This window comes from Bombus pascuorum, chromosome 10 (genome assembly GCF_905332965.1).
Source record: "Bombus pascuorum chromosome 10, iyBomPasc1.1, whole genome shotgun sequence".
Classification (NCBI taxonomy): domain Eukaryota; kingdom Metazoa; phylum Arthropoda; class Insecta; order Hymenoptera; family Apidae; genus Bombus; species Bombus pascuorum.
In genome coordinates, this window is record NC_083497.1 from 581,783 (window position 1) to 606,855 (window position 25,073).

Consider the following 25,073-nt stretch of genomic DNA (forward strand, 5'->3'; position numbering starts at 1 on the left):
AGGCATGCGCACCCTGCCTTAAGAAATTTCAAACGAAGGGGAACAGACCCCCCTAACAAAGGTTGGACTACAGAAGAGATTAATCTCCTGAGGGAACTGGAAAACAAATTCAGCGCCCATCGATTTCCAAATATAGAAATAAACAAAGTCCTAACAAACAAAACCATAGATCAAATTAAATATCAACGAAAAAAGCTAAAAACAATAAGTGAAATAACAAACCCTCAAGAGATAACTCAAACGACAGAGGGAGGGTGCGATCCCGTTGAACCAGGCAATGCGCTTCAAATAACGCCTGACACAAACAACAGCAACGAGTCTATCAACGAATGGAAACTCAAACTTAAAGACTCAATAGAAGCGCGAACCGACGTGCCTCCCAACTTAAGGGAGGTCAACGATCGGTTAAAAGACATGTGGCTAGAACGGGGAAACGAGGAAACCCTTGCTAGCAATATAAATGAAATGATCGAAAAGCATCTCTATGGAGCTATAAGACTCATAAACAGAGTTGACTCCAATAAAAGAGAAAATAAACCCCAAAACAAGGGGAGTAACAACAGCAAAAAGAATCGCAACGCACGTAAGCGATTTTCATACGCACGGTGCCAAGACATGTTCAAAGAATGTCCTAAAAGGCTGGCAGACATTGTAATGAACGAAGATCTTGCACATCTCGACCAAGCCAGGCAATTGCCGGAGGCAGCAGAAGTCAAAAAATTATACGAGGACTTATGGGGAAAAAATTTACCATCTAGCTTCCCCATAACAAACACAGAAGTCCCAGAGCTGTCTCTAAACGAGTACTTTTCGCCGATAACTGCCGAGGAAGTGGCGGAGAGAATAAAAAGAATAAGAAAAAAGGCTGCGGCAGGGCCCGATGGATTGCAAAAAGGACAACTAACAATACCAGGCCTGCCCGCAATACTAGCCAAAATTTATAATATCTGCTTGTATGGTTCCTACTATCCTTCCGCATGGAAGACTAATAGGACCACTTTAATACCAAAAGCAAACAAACCAAGCAGTCAGGTCGAGAACTGGCGACCCATCACGATCGGGCCGATACTTGGCCGTATTCTCTCCTCCATCCTCGACAGAAGAATAAGAAAAGGAATCGTGTTGAACTTAAGGCAGAAAGGTTTTACATCCGAAAACGGGTGCAAAATCAATATCGACATGCTAAACACTGCCTTAAGCAACAGCAAAATCGAGAACGGGGGGATATTCACTATTGTGGATATCTCCAAAGCGTTCGACACGGTTCCCCATTCGGCCCTGGCACCTTGTCTGGCGAGGAAGGGTGTGCCGACCCCCATAGTAAAATTAATAGAAAAAATGTATCAAAACGTTCAAACTACAATTAGAGCCAATGGAAAAACGGGGGTCGAGATCAAAATCCGCAGAGGAGTCAAGCAAGGCGACCCCCTGTCGCCTTTGCTTTTCAACCTTTGTCTAGAACCACTGCTGGAGACGATCGAAAAATCGACCAGAGGCGTCAAAATAAATTCTACACAAGAAATACCTGTTCTGGCGTTCGCAGACGATATAGTGTTGCTAGGCGCAAATGAGAAAGAAGCGCAACACCAAGTGGACGCGCTCCAAAAATACTTGAATGACTTAGGCATGAAGGCCTCAGTAAGCAAGAGCCAAACCTTCCAAACAGTCTCTAAAAGAGATACCTGGTTCGTAAAAAATCCGGAAGTAAAGCTCGAGGGTCAAAACATTCCAACAGTAGACCCATCAGAAGCATTCAAGTACCTGGGCACAAAAATGGGGCCCTGGAAGGGAATACACTGTGGAATCGTGGTACCCGAGATTTTGAGCGTGATCAGAAGAGTTAGAAAACTCTCGCTGAAACCATGCCAAAAGATCGAGCTACTCACGAGACACGTGTTCCCAAAATACATTTACCATCTTTTAATAAATCCGCCAAGCGACACTGTATTGAAGTTGCTCGATAGCGAAATCAGACAGGAAATAAAGGCAATTTACCATCTAATGCCTTCAACCGCCACTGGCTTCATTTACGCCCCCAAAAACTGTGGAGGGCTAGGAATGCCGAGATTCGAACACATCACCAAACTCGGCATCCTCAAAAGTGCAATAAAAATGAAAAACTCGACCGATCCAGCAGTCTCTAGTCTGTACACAGAAACCTTAAATTTAAACTTAAAGAAAATAGCCAACTCCCTGCGGATCAATTGGCCCGCCTCTTTGGACGAAATCGAAAAGGCAAAAAAGAGATTGAAATACGCCCATGTACAACAATGGGGCGAACTGAAAAGTCAAGGACAAGGGGTACTTGACTTTTCCAAAAACAAGTCTGGCAACGTGTGGCTTCGAGAGTATGAACTGCTCAAGCCATCGAGATTCATCGACGCCTTAAGACTCAGGACCAACACCTTTGGTACAAGAACCGTATTGGCACGGGCCGACAAGAAAATCAGTACAGTCTGCAGAAGATGTCGCGCCCAGCCCGAAACCCTTGGACATATACTAGGGCTGTGCCAATACACCAAAGGCCTGAGAATCAAGAGGCACGACGAAGTAAAACTGACCCTAGCCGAAAGCCTAAGGAAAGACAACGAGGTGTTCATAGAACCAACCATAAAAGTGGAAGGTAATCTATACAAACCGGACCTTGTAATCAAAAACAAGGAAAGGATTCTCGTGGTCGACGTAACAGTCCGCTACGAGAACAAAGATTACTTGTCCCAGGCAGAAAAAGAAAAGGCCAATAAATACCAACCAGGCCTAGAACACCTGAAAAGAAAATTCAAAATCGACAAGGGCCAAGTTTTGCCGGTGGTCTTGGGCAGTAGAGGAACGATCACGCCCAACACAGAAAATAATCTAAAAATAATGGGCATATCAAAGTCAACAATAAAAACCATCGTAATGAACGTCTTAAGAAGCTCTATAGAGATGAGCAATATATTCCTCGATAATTGAAGCAAAAGAAACATAACAAAAGTGTCAAAAGTTATGCAAAAACTAAGCGAACAAAGAATTAAAAGCTAATCCCGTCAATTGACTTATCAATACCTGGGATATAAAATTGCTTACTCAACTTATTAAAATCTTAAATTATTTTTTTATATTATACATTTTTCCCTACGAGGGGGTTCCTCGGAAGTATGAGCCAATTTACAGCTCACAGGTTGTAGCCAAATGACTCGTCGTCTTATTAGCGACGTGCTTGTCTCCCTTAATGGGCGAGCGATGTGCCGGGGTGGTGGCGGCGCTTATGCCGGGTATTTATGTGCACTAATCCGGAGCGTTTGCTTGGACGCACAGTGCTACTGGTCGGTTGCGTACGCTGGAAAAGCAATACTTCGTCTTGCGTAACGTTGTATGTGCTTGAAAGGCAATAAGCGACCGATTCAGCCACATATGCGAAAGAGTATTGCGTCTTGGATTGGCTGCACATACTATTATAGGGTAGAGTCTCGCTGCGTGCAGCCTTGGTTGTGCGTAGCGAGTTTTTTTGCTCTTTCAGTCGATTTCGGCTTATGTGTGGTCCGTCCGGGGGTGCCTCCTGAAGGCAGCGTACTTCTGGATCTGGCTGCGTATGCTGGAAAAGCAATACTTCGCTATGTGCAGCGTTGTATGTGCTTGAAAGGCAGTATGCGGCTACTTCAGTTGGCGTTGCTAGTAAGATGGCGCTCCTGGGCTAGCAGCGCATAGTATAGGGATTTAATCTCGTTGCGTACGGCATTGTCGTGCGTAGCGAGTTTTTTTTCTCTTTCAGCCGATTTCTTGGTCCAGCTCAAAGCAGAACGCTGCCATTGCCGCGGCTTGCCGTGGTCCCACAGGGCCCTTAGCGGCCGATAACTTTATAGCTATCGCGCTGCGGGGCCCTGGGGAGCCATAGATACTCGGGGACAGTCAGGGCCTTTGCCCTGTCTGTCCAAGTCGCACTCCTACCTCCTCGTGGTACCGCCGGTAACATGTCCGCCGCGCTGGCGTGGGGATGTTCCCCCCGAGCGCGGCGTGCATGGCTGAACGGAGTGCGGCGGCGAAGGAACGAAACTGCCCATTCACCTTCCTCGGTTCACCGATTAACGGCATAATATCAATGCCGTGAAGTACTGTAACTATGACTCAATTTTTTTTTTCTAAATTGAAGCGTAACATATTAAGGAACTCGTTCCTTGGCTCAGTTGACGACCCGGCTTGTACATGGTTTCTGAGAAGGAAGTAATCGGAATTGTTGTTCGGAACAAAAATAATGTAAAAATTCGATACAAATAAGGAAACTGCCTCGGACGCGGCGCATCTCGACCCCGGATGCGCTGTGGCAGATTCTTCCGCTCCGGAGGGGGTCACTGATGACGACTTGGCATGTCCACGGACAATGATTAGGAAAATAATGGTGCCTCTAGTGGGAGAGCAAATAGCCTGTCCAGTGTGTGAGGGAAAGGGAATTAACCTTTTCTTCGTGTCACTGGCAGATCTTAACAGGCATATTGACGTGCATCATATTGATGCTAAGATTCAGTGGGGGTGCCTCTGTGGGAAGAGCTTTCCAAGGCTGCATGGGGCGCAATGCCATTTACCTAAGTGTGGTGGCATTGTTAAAACAAACGAGGGCAAGTTCCAATGTGAAACATGCCCCATGAGCTTTGGAACCCAGAGGGGCCTCTCGACCCACGAAAGGCATGCGCACCCTGCCTTACGAAATGCTAAAAGAAGGGGAACGGACCCCCATCTAAAAATTGGACAGAAGTAGAAATCAATCTCTTGAGGGAACTTGATAATCAGTTTAAGAATCATCGTTTCCCCAATATAGAGATCAGCAAAGTACTCACCAGCAAAACAGTGGAACAAATTAAATATCAAAGAAGGAAGCTAAGAGCTGCTGGTGAGACAGTAAACCCTCAGGAGGTTGTCATAGAGACAGAGGGAGGGTGCGATCTCGTTGACCCAGGCAATGCGTATTTTAAGACGCCTGAGGTTAACGTAGATCAAGAATCCACTATTCAGTGGAAATTACTGTTAAAGAATTTAATTGAAATGCCGGCCGACGTGCCTCCTGTTTTAAGTGAGGTTCACGATCGGCTAAAAGGTATTTGGCTCAAACAAGGGGACGGGGAAACCCTTGTAAAAGATCTAGATGTCTTGATCGAGGAACATTTATACGGGGCTATCAAGACATTCAACAAAAATGAACCTAACAGGATTATAAAGCCCAACAAAGATAAAAGTTACGGGAATAAAAATTATAACAAATCTAATAGAAACGCACGAAAGAGATTCTCATTCGCGCGTTGCCAGGACATTTTTAAAGAATGTCCAAAGAGGTTGGCCGATGTCGTGATCAACGACGATCGCGCATACCTCGAGCCAGTCAGGCAGCTACCAGAGGCAGCTGAAATAAAGAGACTATACGAGAAACTATGGGGACAATCGGGACCATCTAAGGTCCCTATTACTAATACAAGAGTCTCCCAGCTGCCTCTCGAAGAGTATTTTGCGCCGATTTCTTCTGAAGAGGTGGTGGAGAGAATCAAAAGACTAAGAAAAAAGGCTGCGGCAGGACCAGATGGTTTAACTAGAGAACACCTCTCAATACCTGGCCTGCCTACCATCTTGGCTAAATTATATAATATTTGTTTATATGAATCCTGTTATCCTTCCGTATGGAAGGTTAACAGAACTACATTAATTCCAAAACCAAATAAGCCTAGCAGCCGGGTCGAGAACTGGCGACCCATTACTATTGGTCCGATTCTCGGCCGTATCTTCTCCTCCATTCTCGACAGGAGAATTAGACAAGGGATCGTGTTGAATCTAAGGCAGAAAGGTTTTACACCTGAAAGCGGGTGTAAAATCAACATTGAACTATTTAATTCTGCCTTAAACTATTGTAAAAGGGATAACGGCGGGATATTCACTATTGTGGATATCTCGAAGGCGTTCGACACGATTCCTCATTCGGCATTAACACCTTGCCTGGCTAGAAAGGGTGTGCCGGCCCCCATCATTGAACTTATTAAAAATATGTATACAAATACAAAGACCATAATAAGATCTAATGGTCAAACGGGGGTCGAGATTAAGATCCTTCGAGGAGTCAAGCAGGGCGATCCCCTATCGCCCTTGCTTTTTAATTTATGCATGGAGCCACTGCTGGACTCGATCGAGGAATCCTCCAGGGGCATAAAAATTAATAATGAAAAAACTATTCCTGTCCTGGCCTTCGCTGATGATATTGTGTTGCTCGGCGCCAATCAAGGGGAGGCGCAGCGCCAGGTGGACGTTCTCCATAAATACCTGAATGGGCTCGACATGAATATCTCCATCGATAAGAGTCAGACGTTCCAGATTGTCTCCAAAAGGGACACCTGGTTCGTCAAAGATCCAGAAATTAGACTCGATGAGCAGGATATCCCATCTACAGATCCTGCTGATGCCTTCAGGTATTTAGGTGCCAAATTGGGACCTTGGAGAGGCGTTCACTGTGGCGTCGTGGTGCCCGAAATTCTGAGCGTGATCAGAAGAGTCAGAAAACTCTCGCTGAAGCCATGCCAGAAGATCGAGTTACTCACGAAATACGTCCTCCCCAGATACATTTACCATCTGCTGATAAATCCGCCGGGCGACACTGTATTAAGATTGCTGGATAGCGAGATCAGGCAGGAAATAAAGGCAATATATCACCTAATGCCTTCTACAGCCATTGGCTTCATTTATGCCCCCAAAACCTATGGTGGATTGGGGATACCGAGATTTGAACATATTGTCAAACTCGGTGTCCTCAAAAGTGCTTTAAAAATGAGGGACTCGGTTGACCCAGCGGTCTCCAGCCTATTCAACAATAGAAAAGCAGAACTGGATTTAAAGAAAATGGCAAACTCCCTTAGGATCAATTGGCCAGCTTCCTTGGACGACATTGAAAAAGCAAGGAAGAGACTAAAAGGCTCCCACATACAACTGTGGGGAGAATTAAAGAGTCAGGGACAAGGGGTACCTGACTTTGCTAAGAATAAAACTGGCAACGTGTGGCTGAGTGAATACAATCTGCTCAAGCCATCACGATTCATTGATGCCTTGCGACTCAGAACCAATACCTTTGGTACAAGAACGGTACTGGCACGGGCCGACAAAAGAACTGATGTTGCCTGTAGAAATTGTCGTGCCCAGCCCGAAACACTTGGTCATATATTGGGGCTGTGTCAGTACACCAAGGGTCTGAGGATCAAGAGGCATGATGAAGCGAAGCTTACCCTCGCTGAAAGCCTTAGAAAGAATAATGAGGTGTTTGTTGAACCGACCCTTACCGTGGATGGTAATCTATACAAACCGGACCTCGTAGTTAAAAACGAGGAACGGATTCTCGTGGTCGACGTAACGGTCCGCTACGAGAATAAAGATTACTTGTCCCAAGCAGAAAAAGAAAAGGCCAATAAATACCAACCAGGCCTGGAACACCTGAAAAGAAAATTTAAAATCGACAAGGGTCAAGTTTTGCCGGTGGTCTTGGGCAGTAGAGGAACGATCACGCCCAACACAGAAAATAATCTAAAAATAATGGGCATATCAAAGTCAACAATAAAAACTATCGTAATGAACGTCTTAAGAAGCTCTATAGAGATGAGCAATATATTCCTCGATAACTGAAGCAAAAGAAACATAACAAAAGTATCCAAAGTTATGTAAAAACTAAGCGAACAAAGAATTAAAAGTTAATCCCGTCAATTGACTTGTCAATACCCGGGATATAAAATTGCTTACTCAACTTATTAAAATCTTAAATTATTTTTTTATATTATACATTTTTCCCTACGAGGGGGTTCCTCGGAAGTATGAGCCAATTTACAGCTCACAGGTTGTAGCCAAATGACTCGTCGTCTTATTAGCGACGTGCTTGTCTCCCTTAATGGGCGAGCGATGTGCCGGGGTGGTGGCGGCGCTTATGCCGGGTATTTATGTGCACTAATCCGGAGCGTTTGCTTGGACGCACAGTGCTACTGGTCGGTTGCGTACGCTGGAAAAGCAATACTTCGTCTTGCGTAACGTTGTATGTGCTTGAAAGGCAATAAGCGACTGATTCAGCCACATATGCGAAAGAGTATTGCGTCTTTGGATTGGCTGCTCATACTATTATCGGGGAAAATCTCGCTGCGTGCAACCTTTGGTTGTGCGTAGCGAGTTTTTTTTCCCTTTCAGTCGATTTCGGCTTATGTGTGGTCGGTCCGGGGGTGCCTCCTGAAGGCAGCGTACTTCTGGATCTGGCCGCGTATGCTGGAAAAGCAATACTTCGCTAAGTGCAGCGTTGTATGTGCTTGAAAGGCAGTATGCGACTACTTCAGTTGGCGTTGCTAGTAAGATGGCGCTCCTGGGCTAGCAGCGCATAGTATAGGGATTTAATCTCGTTGCGTACGGCATTGTCGTGCGTAGCGAGTTTTTTTTCTCTTTCAGCCGATTTCTTGGTCCAGCTCAAAGCAGAACGCTGCCATTGCCGCGGCTTGCCGTGGTCCCACAGGGCCCTTAGCGGCCGATAACTTTATAGCTATCGCGCTGCGGGGCCCTGGGGAGCCATAGATACTCGGGGACAGTCAGGGCCTTTGCCCTGTCTGTCCAAGTCGCACTCCTACCTCCTCGTGGTACCGCCGGTAACATGTCCGCCGCGCTGGCGTGGGGATGTTCCCCCCGAGCGCGGCGTGCATGGCTGAACGGAGTGCGGCGGCGAAGGAACGAAACTGCCCATTCACCTTCCTCGGTTCACCGATTAACGGCATAATATCAATGCCGTGAAGTACTGTAACTATGACTCAATTTTTTTTTTCTAAATTGAAGCGTAACATATTAAGGAACTCGTTCCTTGGCTCAGTTGACGACCCGGCTTGTACATGGTTTCTGAGAAGGAAGTAATCGGAATTGTTGTTCGGAACAAAAATAATGTAAAAATTCGATACAAATAAGGAAACTGCCTCGGACGCGGCGCATCTCGACCCCGGATGCGCTGTGGCAGATTCTTCCGCTCCGGAGGGGGTCACTGATGACGACTTGGCATGTCCACGGACAATGATTAGGAAAATAATGGTGCCTCTAGTGGGAGAGCAAATAGCCTGTCCAGTGTGTGAGGGAAAGGGAATTAACCTTTTCTTCATGTCACTGGCAGATCTTAACAGGCATATTGACGTGCATCATATTGATGCTAAGATTCAGTGGGGGTGCCTCTGTGGGAAGAGCTTTCCAAGGCTGCATGGGGCGCAATGCCATTTACCTAAGTGTGGTGGCATTGTTAAAACAAACGAGGGCAAGTTCCAATGTGAAGCATGCCCCATGAGCTTTGGAACCCAGAGGGGCCTCTCGACCCACGAAAGGCATGCGCACCCTGCCTTACGAAATGCTAAAAGAAGGGGAACGGACCCCCCATCTAAAAATTGGACAGAAGTAGAAATCAATCTCTTGAGGGAACTTGATAATCAGTTTAAGAATCATCGTTTCCCCAATATAGAGATCAGCAAAGTACTCACCAGCAAAACAGTGGAACAAATTAAATATCAAAGAAGGAAGCTAAGAGCTGCTGGTGAGACAGTAAACCCTCAGGAGGTTGTCATAGAGACAGAGGGAGGGTGCGATCTCGTTGACCCAGGCAATGCGTATTTTAAGACGCCTGAGGTTAACGTAGATCAAGAATCCACTATTCAGTGGAAATTACTGTTAAAGAATTTAATTGAAATGCCGGCCGACGTGCCTCCTGTTTTAAGTGAGGTTCACGATCGGCTAAAAGGTATTTGGCTTAAACAAGGGAACGGGGAAACCCTTGTTAAAGATTTAGATGTCTTGATCGAGGAACATTTATACGGGGCCATCAAGACATTCAACAAAAGTGAACCTAGTCGGATTAAAACGCCCAATACAAATAAAAGTTACACGAATAAGAATAAAAATAATAACAAAATTAACAGAAATGCACGAAAGAGATTCTCATTCGCGCGTTGCCAGGACATTTTTAAAGAATGTCCAAAGAGGTTGGCCGATGTCGTAATCAACGACGATCGCGCATACCTTGAACCAGTCAGGCAGCCACCAGAGGCAGCTGAAATTAAGAGACTATATGAGAAATTGTGGGGACAATTGGGACCATCTAAGGTCCCCATTACTAGTACTAGAGTCTCCCAGCTGCCTCTCGAAGAGTATTTTGCGCCGATTTCTCCTGAAGAGGTGGCGGAGAGAATTAAAAGACTAAGGAAAAAGGCTGCGGCAGGGCCAGATGGCTTAACTAGAGAACACCTTTCAATACCTGGCCTGCCTACCATCTTGGCTATATTATACAATATATGTTTATATGAATCCTGTTATCCTTCCATATGGAAGGTTAACAGAACTACCTTAATTCCTAAACCTAATAAGCCTAGCAGCCGGGTCGAGAACTGGCGACCCATAACTATCGGTCCGATTCTCGGCCGTATCTTCTCCTCCATTCTCGACAGGAGAATTAGACAAGGGATCGTGTTGAATCTAAGGCAGAAAGGTTTTACACCCGAGAGCGGATGTAAAATCAACATCGAACTGTTAAATTCTGCCTTAAATCATTGCAAAAGGGATAACGGCGGGGTATTCACTATTGTGGATATCTCGAAGGCATTCGACACGATTCCCCATTCGGCATTAACACCTGGCCTGGCTAGGAAGGGTGTGCCGGCCCCCATCATTGAGCTCATTAACAATATGTATAAAAACACTAAAACTATTATAAGAACTAATGGCAAAATGGGGGTCGAGATTAAGATCCTTCGAGGAGTTAAGCAGGGCGATCCCCTATCGCCCTTGCTTTTCAATTTATGCATGGAGCCACTGCTGGACTCGATCGAGGAATCCTCCAGGGGCATAAAAGTAAACAATGAAAGAACCATTCCTGTCCTGGCTTTCGCTGATGATATAGTGTTGCTCGGCGCCAATCAAGGGGAGGCGCAGCGCCAGGTGGACGTTCTCCATAAGTACCTGAATGGGCTAGAAATGAACATTTCCGTCGATAAGAGTCAGACGTTCCAGATCGTCTCCAAAAGGGACACCTGGTTCGTCAAAAATCCAGTAATTAGACTCGATGATCAGGATATCCCATCTACAGATCCTGCTGATGCCTTCAGGTGCTTAGGTGCCAAAATGGGACCTTGGAAGGGCGTTCACTGTGGCGTCGTGGTGCCCGAGATTCTGAGTGTGGTCAGAAGAGTCAGAAAACTCTCGCTGAAGCCGTGCCAGAAGATCGAGCTACTCACGAAATACGTCCTCCCCAGATATATTTACCATCTACTGATCAATCCGCCGGGCGACACTGTATTAAGATTGCTGGATAGCGAAATCAGGCAGGAAATAAAGGCGATTTATCACCTAGTGCCTTCTACAGCCACCGGCTTTATTTATGTCCCTAAAATCTATGGTGGATTGGGGATACCGAGATTTGAACATATTGTCAAACTCGGCGTCCTCAAAAGTGCTTTAAAAATATACAATAGTAATTCTTAATTGTTGACAATTATAGACGACGAATAATTTTATCCGATTAGTAAATGTGGTACAAGATGGAAATTATTGAAGAAGAGAAGGTTACAATGTTTAGGACTCTTACCTTGCTTATGTGTATTGTCGATCGCACTAAACTGTCTAAATATAATTGTGTAGCGACACATGAGCCATAGGACGAGATGAATCGAGAACGACTCATGTTGTTTTGCCTCGAGACATAGACACCGCCGTGACGCACGAAACATAACGACAAATAAACTCCGGGCAAAACAGTGTCGCCGTTACGTGCAACCGTCGATCAAAGAGAAATTCGAATTTTTCGGCTATCCCTCGACCAGTATAAATAAGCGGACACGAGCGCGAGCGCTAGTTAGTTACGAATAATTTCGAGTAATTATTTTGTAGGCGATTATCGAGACGCGAGCATTTTCGAGTATCTACAAGCAATTTATTTTAGCTGGTTAAAATCTCCTGTACGAACGTCTATCGACGTTATCAGTTAATTAAGTAATTGATTTGAAATACATTGGACAGTTGCAGCAGCAAGCGTCCTGATTATATCTATTATCAATATACCCAAATCTCCATACACCATCCGCTACATATCCATAACAACTCACCGAATATAGCCTGTATATTAATTTATTATTTTAAATATATTCGACGGTTTCAACAACGAGCAATCTCGTCCATTAAACTTCACTATCAAATTTCCTATATACCAGTTCCACAATTGTTTGAAGACTGACTTCTTCATGTTAACTCTGACTTTTAAAAGTCTCAACTTCTTCAAACTACTGTCTGCTCTAAGTGGTTACGCTCATTTATACTAAAAACTATCATGGAATAATTGTCACGCAACGGTTTATTCCACGAATACGTGGACTTTCGGCACGTAATTATTTCTGTGGGCCTTGCAACCTTCGTTCTTCCTGGTGTTCTTCCAACAGTCTTAATATTTCTTTCCTCCGCTGATGTGGTTTTCATGGAAATGTTTTTCAAGTGTAGGATCTTCACTATAATTAATTTATTTACAATAAATGGATTAAACAGATGTTGATGAAACAGGAAACGATGGTAGAGCTAATCACAATACGTATTATAATTAAGACGATTAGATAATTAATTTGTAACTCTTGTCAACAGAAATTTTCTTTTTTTTTTGAACACTAGGTTTATGGGACCCGTCAATTTCATGTATTTCAAATTTCGAAATGAAATACCACAAAATCCACAGCATTAATTTTAACCATTTTGCATGTTAAATTAATCATTTTATGCAAAGAATTTATACACACAATTACTTTTTTCTAAGCTTTCTAATTTTTGAAATTTGTATGGAGTATATCTATCTCGACAAAACCCGCGAAATTGACGAGCTAGCTGATTTCATAAACAATCCTTATATATTTGCTTCGTTCGTAAAATCATTCCTCCAGTAATAAATATAAAAATGAAAGAGAAGTGATGTTCAACGAAATTGCTTATGCCTATCGCCGAAGAAACCCCTGAAGCAAGAGACGACCTTTATGATTGCTGCAGTGACAGTGTAAGAACGTTTCTCAAAAACAGTGTGCAAAAGTTTCAATTATTGTAGACAGTCTCCGCTTATTGTAAGTATTTACAATAGGGTAATTGAATCTGGGCACAGTATTATTTTATTTTGACCAATCTCTCTTTTCTAGCAATCATGAGTAAATCCAAGAGATATAATAAAATATTAAACAAAATTATCAGCATCAATGAGAATTGCTCTGAGGATATCTCCGAAGAGAAGCAGCATAAATTAGGTCAAAGCGAAACTGACAGTAAAAGTGATTTTTTTTTTTATAACGTTTACTGTCCAAGAAGATGAGTATGTGTATGGCTTGTTATAAGCCATATATATAAGTAATATATGCCGAATAAGCCTCATAAATTTGGCATTAAGTTTTGGTTAGCAGTTGACGTCCAAACAAAATATATTTTGAATGGTTTGTCTTATATGGGGAAAGATGAAACTCGATGCTCAAAATCGTTGAGCGAATTTATAACATTAAAATTAGCCAAACTATATTTACAACGAGGCAGAAATATAACGACAGACAATTACTAGATTTGGAAACGCGTGGATATTATGTAAAGAGTGCACCAAATCGAAAATATCCAAAAAAGAGTTCATATTTTGTTTAGCCGAGGATTTAGCTGGAGAAAACAAGGAGAACATTTGCCAAAAATTAGACGCTTCATTTCTGTCACCTTCAACGTTAGAAATGCGAAAAAATTGCTAAGTGGGCTATATATTTCAAACAGATCATATGCGGAAAATGTACAAACAAAGGTAATCGATATCCCTACGGTCCTTCCGCCGAATATTTGGAAGAAGATGTACGTGGTATCACGGATTGAATTTCTGCCTGACACGTATTACGCTAGATACAATGGTCCTTGCGAGGTTCCTGGAGGTCTGGGCGCCAAGGCCTACCACTATTTACGTTCTGTGGGCCCCGCAGGAAACTTAGCCGAATCCCGCTGGGCGACGAACGTGTTAAGGCTCAACATTCTTGTTTTTATAATCTGAGTCACAAGTTTTCGTGACACCGTCGTGGAAATATAACAAACGCGTGCGTAGTGGGGATATCAATGGACAACAAACACATTCGAGAAGCGTGATTTTAATTGTCGATCGTTAATTGTTGATTGTTTACTGTTAATAGTTTAATAAACCTTTTTGTTGAACATCGAGAGTATTTCTTGGGCACTTGCATTCAGCACCACCTCATTAGTTTACTGAATTATGCTCGAACGTAATAATGGAAATACGACGAAATGGATCATAACTAATTCAATAAAATAATATAAAACAGAAATTGTTGTTCATATATCGTAACAATATGAAACAGAAGAAACCTTTAGGACAATCTAATATAACCAACTATCACAAGTATTCATTCGTCTCGTTATTAAATAAATGAACACCTTTGATGTCCACAACAAATTGGTGATCCCAACGTGATAGAAAGCGAAAAGAGGCTAACGCGTGATACTCAATATAGCAAATACCAACGAGGAAAGGCGCACCACCGAGGCTACGATCAGCGGAAACAGTCAGCCGATTGTTCCGCGTGCCTCCACTACAGCCCCAGAGGATGATGCTATGGTTTACCGTGTTGTAGAGGCAATTCGAGTCAGTGTGCATTAGGAGTGATAAAGCTGTTGAGAATTGAGTATCTTACGTGCCGAAATAAAAGTAATGGAACACCAAGGTTACGTCGATATACATTTATACGCGTCTCAGCACTTTCTTTATCTCACCATCTTCTATACCAGACTGCCGACGGAATAGTTACTTTCATCTGTTTTTCGACACGCCGCATACCATATATTTCAACAAGCTCATATTCAGATATGCGTGTCACTACTACGCGGCCAATCTGGTCTAGCACACAAAATTATACATATCCCAATACACTTCCTTAATTTTTGTACTGTATATTCATTTCCTTTTATAAGTCAATCAAACCATTTTTAGAAGTAGTCTAAAGTTTTCAAATTTGTTTCTCTCCAGAGCCTTCGTTAAAATATCAGCTACATTGTTTTCTGAGTCTACTTTTATAATGTCAATCTCTTTATTTTCATTTATAAACATTCATTCACAAAATGGAAGTGAACTTCTATGTACTTAGAATTTTTGTTAAGTTCCCAAATTTTGATACCGCAATCGCTCCAGAATTATCGTAAATTTTCATTGGTGTCTCGATCATTATTTTGAAATCTTTCAATAATTTCCTTACAATTTTATTTCGCCCACTGCTTCTGACAAAGCTACATACTCGGCGACTGTTGATGATTTTGTCACGCTAATGACTCTATGTAACTACTTTGGTCTAATTTCATCTCACATTTCTTGTGATCATATTCAATGTTTATTCCTAAGTAAGTCTTTACTTCACCTAAGTCCTTCGTCTTAAACTTGTTTGACAATTTGTTTTTAATTTCATCCATTTTTCTTTTGTTTCTTCCACATATTAGTAAGTCGTCTACGAATAGAATTAAGTATATAATATCATCGCTCTCATACTTCATGTACAGACAATAATCGTTATCATTTCTTTGAAATCCTAATTTTTCATATACTCGTCGAAAAATTCATACCAAGGGAACAATTCATGGTTGTTCTATTGTAGCGCTCAGCTGTATCATTTAACTCGTGAATATAAGGTGGGCATGGTTCTAGGAGAATTCCCTTTTCCCTTATTAGATAGCACATATCTTTGTTCGTATAGTCTTTTCCATTATGGCATCTTAGTCTCTTTATCTTCTTGCCAGTAAGATTTTCAACTTTGTTTATATAATCAAGGAAACAATTATGAACTTCACCTTTTGATTTCAAAGTATAAATCAATGCGCACTTACTGTAGTCATCTACAGACGTTAAGAAATATTTTGATCCATCATACCCGACATTATTATGAGGCCCATTGAAATCGGTATGTACTAATTCTAAAATTTCACGTGCTAAAGTTAACCTCGACAATTGAATGCACGACCACGTTTAGATAGCAAATCAATAAAAAAATTATCAGCGAGTATGTCTGAGATAATTGAAAAGAAAGCAGAAACGCCAGAAAATTTCAATAAAGGTTTTATGGAGAAAAAAAGCAGAAAATGGAACTGTACAAAATAGACAGCAAAATAAGCAAATTACTAAGAATTCACCTAAGAAGTTTAAAAATGAAAGGAAAAATAATGATTTAGGAATTGTTCAAAATCCTAACAAAATGGAAACGAATGAGCTTCTTTACAAAAATGTAAGAAGAAAACATTAAGTACAGCGGAACTGTTGAAATTGTTTTGTTTGTTACCATTTGTACCATCTAAGTTATCTGTTGAAGACATAAAAATGAAAATTGGATTAATAGAAAGACGAGAAGAACTTACAAGAAGTTCTAAGAGGGAACTAGCAGCACTTAAAAGCCGAAAGAAGAAGTAGGCAAGCTAAAACAAGTCATGAAATAACAGGTAGAAAAAGGAAAAATTTTTCCATGAAAAGTCATTAGACATTGTGGTCAATGCTAATCAATGCAAGAGAAAGTGGAAGCGAAGTCAGATGAAGAAAATAAAAAGAGAGATGCTCGAACATATGTAGAAGAAGGCGATAATGATGATCCAAAATTCTCAACAGAAGCAAAATTCGCGGCCCTCGCCAGATGTCTCGAGGGTCGGTACCTGGGGTTAGGTTAGGGGTTAGTCGAGAACATAGTGACAAGTTCTCTGGCCACGGAACGATATGAGAAATTAAAGAGCGAGCTTATCCGCAAAAGTGGCTGATTCAGACAGTACAAGAGTGCAGATGTTGCTAGAATGTGAAGAAATGTGCAATAGAAAAGCGTCCCAATTTTACCAAGACCTGAAAAAATTGATCAGTTCTTCCATGCCAGACGATTTTATCCTCACGCTTTGGAGGAATCGACTACCAGTTCACGTCCAGCACGTCCTGGTGGTTTTGAAAGACACCGAAACGGAAAATTTAACGCGAGTGGCCAATAGGATACGTTTTGTACAATCGATGTTGTTTCTGTTTTTGCAATTACTTGTTGTGAGGGACAGTTGCTTTAAGTTCTGTTTTGAAGCGATGGAAACTGTTTTCGTTGCCATCGTTTTCTGACTTCGCAGTATTTATAGCTCGCTGGATGGTTTCTATTATAGTTGTAGCATTTTGCTTTGTTTATCTTGTCGGTGTATGGGCAGTTTGTTGTTAAATTGTTTCTTGTACATTTGTTACTATTGTGTTTAAGATTTTTATAATGTCAAAGATTTCTTTGTTATTAGTGTTTGAGTGCAAGTTCTATTAGAAACAGTGGCAATGGCTGTTTCATATTATATCTAGTTATATTATTTATTGTTCTTGCTTGCTATCCGATTTTTGCTAATTCCTCGTATTTATTTTTTGTGTTCGTCCTTGGGTGTAATTCTCTAATTACCATTTTGTATTTTTTTTCTGTTTTGAGCTGGTATGTATGATACTCACTGTTTTTCTCCTTTAATTCTTGCGTCATTTTTCTGAAGATTTTTGGACTCTTTGTTTGTACTTTTACTTATTTTAGTTTTAAGTGTTTTATACTGTAGTTTCTTTACCAGCAATGTTGTTCAGTAACTCGATTAGGGGATCTATTATTATTATTATTAATTTTCCTAATAATAACATTTATACATAATAATAACCTTTATTAATTCAAGAAAGTTTAAAATCTCCTTTAATGCAATCGGAACAAGTTTCTGCGGCAGATATTAGTGCTATTTGTGTGTCGCAGCGCTTGCAATAAACTACGAATGTGTAACTCAAATGTGCTCAAATACAGTGACGTGTCGAATTTTCATGTTATTAATTCAAGAAAGTTTAAAATCTCCTTCAATGCAAAATAACTCACGAGCAGAGAACTTTATTTCTTCATGTACAGGAATATTGTAGGAAAACATGGCTGCCAATCCCTTGAATCCTTTGTATATAAGTGAAGGTACTCGACCACAACGTAGTGCGATAGTAAACGTATTTCGACAATCGTATCCCATTGCCGATTTCCTCGATATTCGTTTCCCTTAAGTTCTTTGCTTTTAGTTCCATTCACTTAGAGTTGTGGCTAGCATTATTCGCGAGTCATGATGATTTCTGTTGACTCGAGATATGACTGTCTCTGCTGTCTGTGCACATTACGTTATGTTACATTACGTTGACATCGCACAATTTCCTTACTTGGAGATTGTTCACTTGGCTTAGATTACATCATTCTTTACTTAGTAAGTAATGTTTATCTTAGCAAGTTATGTTTATCTTGTCTAGATCCTTTAAAAGTCTAATTAATACGGTACCACATTTTCTTCGATTACTACTTGACCTACTACTTACTACTTGAATTGGAAAATTCAGGATTAACGAGAAACAAGCATCCTTTTCATGAAAAGTAATAAGGCAACAATAGCGTATTTTCGATTTTTTACACAAACAATTATGTATGTGCTCACCTTAATATATCAAAGACTTTTTTGTTACAAGAATGAATAAAGTACATGCACATTTATCTTGTATATCTATCTATATGCATACATATAGATATACATGCTCTATTACGTTACGATAAGCCCAATTATTAGGTTAAAAATACGTAAGAAGTATGCAGATTTCGTTTTTCTTAGATTATATGTAATATTAATTGCCGTAGAATAGCGAGACCGGGGCTGATACGAAAGAAGAAGTAGTATCAATCCGAAGAGAATTAACCAAACTGTTACTATCCGCCGGGTTAAATATTAGAGAGTGGGCCTCCAACGACCCAGATATACTCCGTGAGATATCCGAAAGCGAAAAACACAGAAGACTGCAGCTGGGGGAATCTACAACCCTGAAAACTTTAGGGGTATTTTGGGATTCACACGACGACGTAATCCTCTATTCAGTGGACGCCAAAACCAACATATCAAAGGTTACTAAGCGTTCAATCAGCTCGGTGATAGCCCGAATATATGATCCCCTTGGATTGCTCGCGCCAGTGATCGTCCGAGCAAAAATTCTACTCCAACGAGTCTGGGCATTAAAGATGGATTGGGATGAATCACTGCCATCTAATCTACACTCAGAATGGAAACGATAATATTCGCAACTAACATTGTTGAATAACATCCGGTTTCCCCGCAAAACCATCATTCAAACCGCCGTTCACATTGAACTTCACGGCTTTTGCGACGCCAGTGAGAAGGCGTACGGAGCCTGTGTGTATGTTCGCACGATCAATGCTGACGGAATCATCCAGACCATATTGCTAACGGCGCGATCCAAAGTAGCCCCACTCAAAACCCTGACCATACCAAGATTAGAATTAAACGGAGCGTTACTCCTTACCTCGTTAATGGCAGTAATCAAAGAGTCATTAGCGAAGCGGATTTCCCGAACCGTTTACTGGACGGACTCATCCATTGTGCTTCAGTGGATAAAATCACCCCCATATACCCTTAAGACATTCGTCGCGAACAGAGTATCCGAAATTCAAAATAAAACCAATTTCGATGACTGGCGACATGTGCCCACCAGCGACAATCCAACGGACTTAATCTCCCGAGGTCAAATGCCTAAGGAATTTTTAAAACAGGCCATATGGGAAAACGGACCGGAGTGGCTCAATCAAACCGAAGAGAAGTGGTCGAATTGGAGCCCCCCAACGGCGGACGAAATCCCAGAACAAAAGGGAACGATCTGTCTAGCTAGCAACACGATAGAACCGTCTATCTTAGACCGATATTCTTCCTGGCCGAATCTTGTAAGGGTCGTCGCACGATGCCTTCGTTGGAGAAGCAAACAAAATCGATCAACACCGCTGACGGTAGAGGAAGTCAATTTGTCCCATGACAAATTGATACGCTTGGTGCAAAACACGTATTTCCCAAGTGAAATTCGCAAGCTCCAGAAGGATCCGCTAAAAGGAGTGGGAGGGAAGCTACAAAGTCTAAATACCTTCATTGATAAAGAGGGGGTCTTACGAGTCGGAGGAAGACTCAGTAACTCACCGATTCCTTTCCACCAAAAGCATCCGATCATTCTACCAAAAGCTCCAATAACGAAACGCATCATTCAGAATGAACATATGCACAATCATCATGCTGGAGTACAAGCAACATTGTACGCAGTGAGGCAACGCTACTGGCCTGTCGACGGTCGTAGCCAAGTATGGCGAACACTCAAAGAGTGTGTACGATATTGTCGATCTAACCCGCCCTCAGTAGAATACCTGATGGGAGACCTTCCAAAAGCACGCATCACCGAATCCAGACCCTTCACCAACGTCGGGATCGACTATTGCGGCCCCTTCTTCATCAAGGAAAGAAGACACCGCAACCGCAGCAAAGTCAAGGTTTACGTCGCCACCTTCATATGTCTAGCAACTAGAGCTGTACACATCGAAGTGGTAAGTGACCTAACCACCGACGCCTTCATAGCAGCTCTATGACGTTTTATATCCCGGCGAGGACATTGCGCGACCATTCTATCGGATAACGGCACCAACTTCGTCGGAGCTAATAGAGAGTTGAAAGAACTACAGATGCTCGTACAGTCAGACGAGCACACAGAAAAGGTACAAAATTTCCTAACAGATAGAAAAATACAATGGCGTTTTAATCCGCCCAACTCACCACATTTTGGAGGTCTGTGGGAAGCCGCAGTCAAATCATTTAAACGGCATCTAAGCCGCGTCGTCGGCACAGAAATCTTGACGTACGAACACCTCAACACACTCATCATTGAGATAGAGGCAATCTTGAACTCCCGTCCCATTACCCCGATCTCTTCCGATCCCAATGATCCGCCTGTCCTCACTCCCGGCCATTTCTTAATAGGTGATGCGCTAATCAGTTTACAAGAACGAGATTTCAGATCCGTCCCACCAAACCGATTATCCAGTTGGCAGTGTATCAACCAAATGAAGCAACATTTTTGGAGCCGCTGGTACCGCGAATACATCACGGAGTTAACCAGACGAAACAAATGGAGCAAGGGCACTCACGGTATTCGCGAAGGCACCATTGTCCTAATCCGAGAGGACAATACTCTTTCAATGTAGTGGCCCTTAGGCCGCGTAATCAAGGTACACCCTGGAGCAGATGGGATCATCTGAACGGCCACAATTAAGACAGCAACCAACACCCTGGATCGCGGAGTCAAAAAACTAGTTCCTTTGCCATGCCAACCCGAGACAGAAAGGACCGAGCGGCCAAGAATTCCGAAGGAGGCGAAAACATGATTGCCCAGGCCTGTCAAGAGTTTTGATCAGTATACGATCAACGGGGGGAGTATGTTACGTCGCCTGAGATGGTCCGCGCGACATCCCTTATGGTCAGGCCGCCTAGGCCTACCCATCGTCACAGTGACCCGTATTAGGCCTAAGGAACCCCCATAAACCGCATCTGTTCACCATTAAGTTACAGTCATATAAACAGCGCCGGTTTATGGAAGGTCCCAAAATTCCGTTGGTTTATTGCACATCCTCGCTAATTGCGAAGAAAGCAGATGTGCCCTGCGAAACTGCTGGGTTTTCCCCAAGAACAAGGACACCCATGAGCCAAATGTACAGGAGACTTTCTCCTCATATTGTGTTTATTAACATTGGCCATAACCAATGGGCATCGCGGATCGTTACCCTCACTATTCTACCCAAAAGAGTAAACAGCGAATCCGCGTCCTTAGTTCAGAAGAACACACCCTCACCGAGTTTTCCTCAGTAAGAGCAGTAGAGCAGAAAGTCAGTCAGGATCTCGGGCTATAACGCGCTAACATCTCAACCCTCGGGTAAGATCTAAAATTAATATCTGTACGTTCCACGTGTTGTTAACGGTGTTAAATAAATATATACTAGATAACTGTAGACTACAGTTATTCCAACACAACCACCCCTATTATCGTAACTGAAATCAGGGGATCGCCCTGCTCGCGGTGTCGATTCGTGCATCGTAACGGGAATTTACGACTCCCGTTGACGCGTCTCAAAGCGAACGCGTCTCCCCGCGACTGGACGAAAATACAGCCTGCGACATACCCTACACTTCCTACCACCCCACTATAGAAGGAATCTCTGCAGCCGAAGTGGCAGACACGTTCTAAAAACGATTTATTTGTTGTTTCGGCATCCCGAGAGCGATTTTAAAAAATCAAGGAACGAATTTTACATCGTCGTTAATGAAGAATGTAGCAAACAGAATTCCAATAAAATAGTACACTACAATAGTATACCACCCTCAGAGCAATGGACCGATTGAAAGACCGCACCACGTATTGGAATTAGAATGGGTGATAGAAATTAGCATAGATATCCTAGAACACTCCTGTACACGAAGGAACGAAGTTTTCTCCTAATGAATTAATTTTCAATTCAGAGTAAAGTAAATGGAAGGGTAGATATATGGAACATACCTATGTAGAGTATTATTTACTTGACCAAACCAACACGACACAACTCACAGCAGAAGAAGATCTAATGTAGCGGCCTATGGTCATAAAGAACGTACTGACAATAGTTATTAACTACTAAGTAGTTATATTTGGACAGTTTAATCAGTATATCACATAGTACGATATTTCCCAAGTGCGATCGACAATACATATATGTAAAAGAAATGCCGAAAGCAAGAAGGAATTGTAGAGGTAGAGACTATAATCCAGAACGATAGAGCTCTGTATAAGATCGATAAACCCGATATTTTATTATCGAATCTACGATAAGAATAAATATAATGTCCGGGCCCTTCTCGTTGGGGCATCCGATTGTTGCATATTCACTATCGTAATCCTCAGGTTGCAACATACGTTGCCAAATTTTGAACAGATGTTACGATAATAAAATGAGCCGTGACACTTTTGCAATTTATGATTTTACAATCCACGGGAAAATAACATACTCAATATTCTGATTTGTGTCTCAACATAAATGAAAAAACAAATTTATAGAACACTTCTATAAGAACACTTCTTCTCTACTACTGTTGCTGTTTTTAAGATGTTTTCTCGCAGTAGGTCTATAGCATTGTACTATATATTCAACCTTACTCCATGAATATATTATGAAAATTATGTAAGAAAATTGAAATAAAAGACAAATTTGAGGTAACAAACTGATAGAGCATGTTATGTAAAATATATTGTAAAACGAATAAACGATTCACTTTTTATAACATTTCATGCTTTATTTCTTTTGTAAAATGTTTCGACGTACTCATTTTTTATTATTTTTATGCAAATTATGTTATTCTCCCAGAACTTTATAATTTAATTATCTCAAGTTAACTTACTGTTTGAAATTGACTTCCTTCTGCGGAAACATTTTTGACTAAATTTACCCGGATATTTTCTGTATCCAATACTCAGATCCGATGAATATGCGGAGTAGTTCAAGGCTTGAATTTCGAATGAAGTCCGGGTGCAACTCTGTTAGGCGTCATGTAGGCCACCATGGGGTTTTAGTCGCTAAGTCCGACACTACCCCCACACTGTCCATGAGGATTTCCGCAGGAAAAAAAGTTCAAGGCTTGGATATTTTTAGAAAAATAATAATTTCACTAATCTTAGTATCAATTTCAGTAACTTCAGTAAAAATAAAAGTAATTTTCAGTATTACTAACAATTTGTTTTATCCTCTTCTTACCACATTTTGAAATACAAATTTTTAAATCTAAAAGTCAATCTAACAACGAAGGTCATCATCGAGGTTGATACATGTTCCCGTTTCGAATATACATCAAAAGAAGTGTCTCCTTTCTTAAGTTGAGGTCACAATAAGCATCTTCAATCAGTACTCTATTCTTCTGTCTTAATGGTGAAAACAAGTGATCGAAGAGGTAGTATGCATCAAAATATAATACAATATGCTCAAATATACTACAACCTGCTACAACATATTACAAGAGCGATATAGGCAATTGTGACCGAACACAGGAGACCAGGAACGATAGCGTCATAAGCAGCTTGTTCCTTTTTGTTCCTTATTTGGGGTTTTAGCTTTCCACCCATTAATCAGCTCTTTGTGTTCTATCTATTGCATCTTTTCTATCTTTCTATCTTTTTCCACCCACTTAGGGGCTCGTTTCTTGGAATCCGCGGACACAGCACGTAATTGATCTTCATCGAGCAACCTTGCCAATACGTATCGTCATTTGCCACTCGCTCATTTGAAGAGATTCGAGAGACAACGATTCTGATTTATTAACCTTTAAACATCATCATCTCGATAGTATTCCTATTACAGTATGTATATATTTCATTATATGGAATAATATTATATGATGGTAATAAAATTATACATTGACTTCAGCAGACGTTCATATAGATCAAATTTTTGATATCCGAATTTACTACAGCGGCGCAATGCGGCATATGATTAAGTAATTTTACAAAATGATCTGAGTTAAAAATTTGGCAGGAGTTCCATTTCAGGAATAGATTATCGAGAACAATAAACTCTATACATTTTAGGGCAGATCATATGAGATGGTTGTCACAACAGACTCAAATGCTAACGAGAACATCTTACAGGATTTTCAAATCCAAGTCGAAAATGCATTCATAAGCAGTAGCAATTTTCACACAGCAACGATTGATATTAGTCTCGTGTGCAAGCACTAAATATGTTTTCACTTGAAACCTTTTTGACTTCAGGTGTCTTCAGGTTTTTCTTTGCATATTATCTATCGATAGTCTTGAGTGCAGTGACGCTGGTTTGAAAATTTTAGGTGAGCTCGACACCTGTGTTTTGATGAAAAACGTAATTGTTGACAATACATTTGTTCGATTGGAATGTACTACTGCACCGATACATTGTATTGATTGTATTCTCACCTACATCGTGACTATAGCCAGTTTTCAATGGTACCAAGAGTATTTTAACTCGTACAAGGATGACTACAACGACATAAAAGAGGAAATTACGGAGCGCGTTGCCTGCAGCCAAAGCAGTGAAACTTTGTGCTCCTGTCCAGCAACTGGAGGTCAAATTACGCGAATTGCAATTTTCTGTACAAGAAAATGCAAATACGTTTGTAGTAAATGCCGCATATTTATCGAAAAGGTTGTTCAT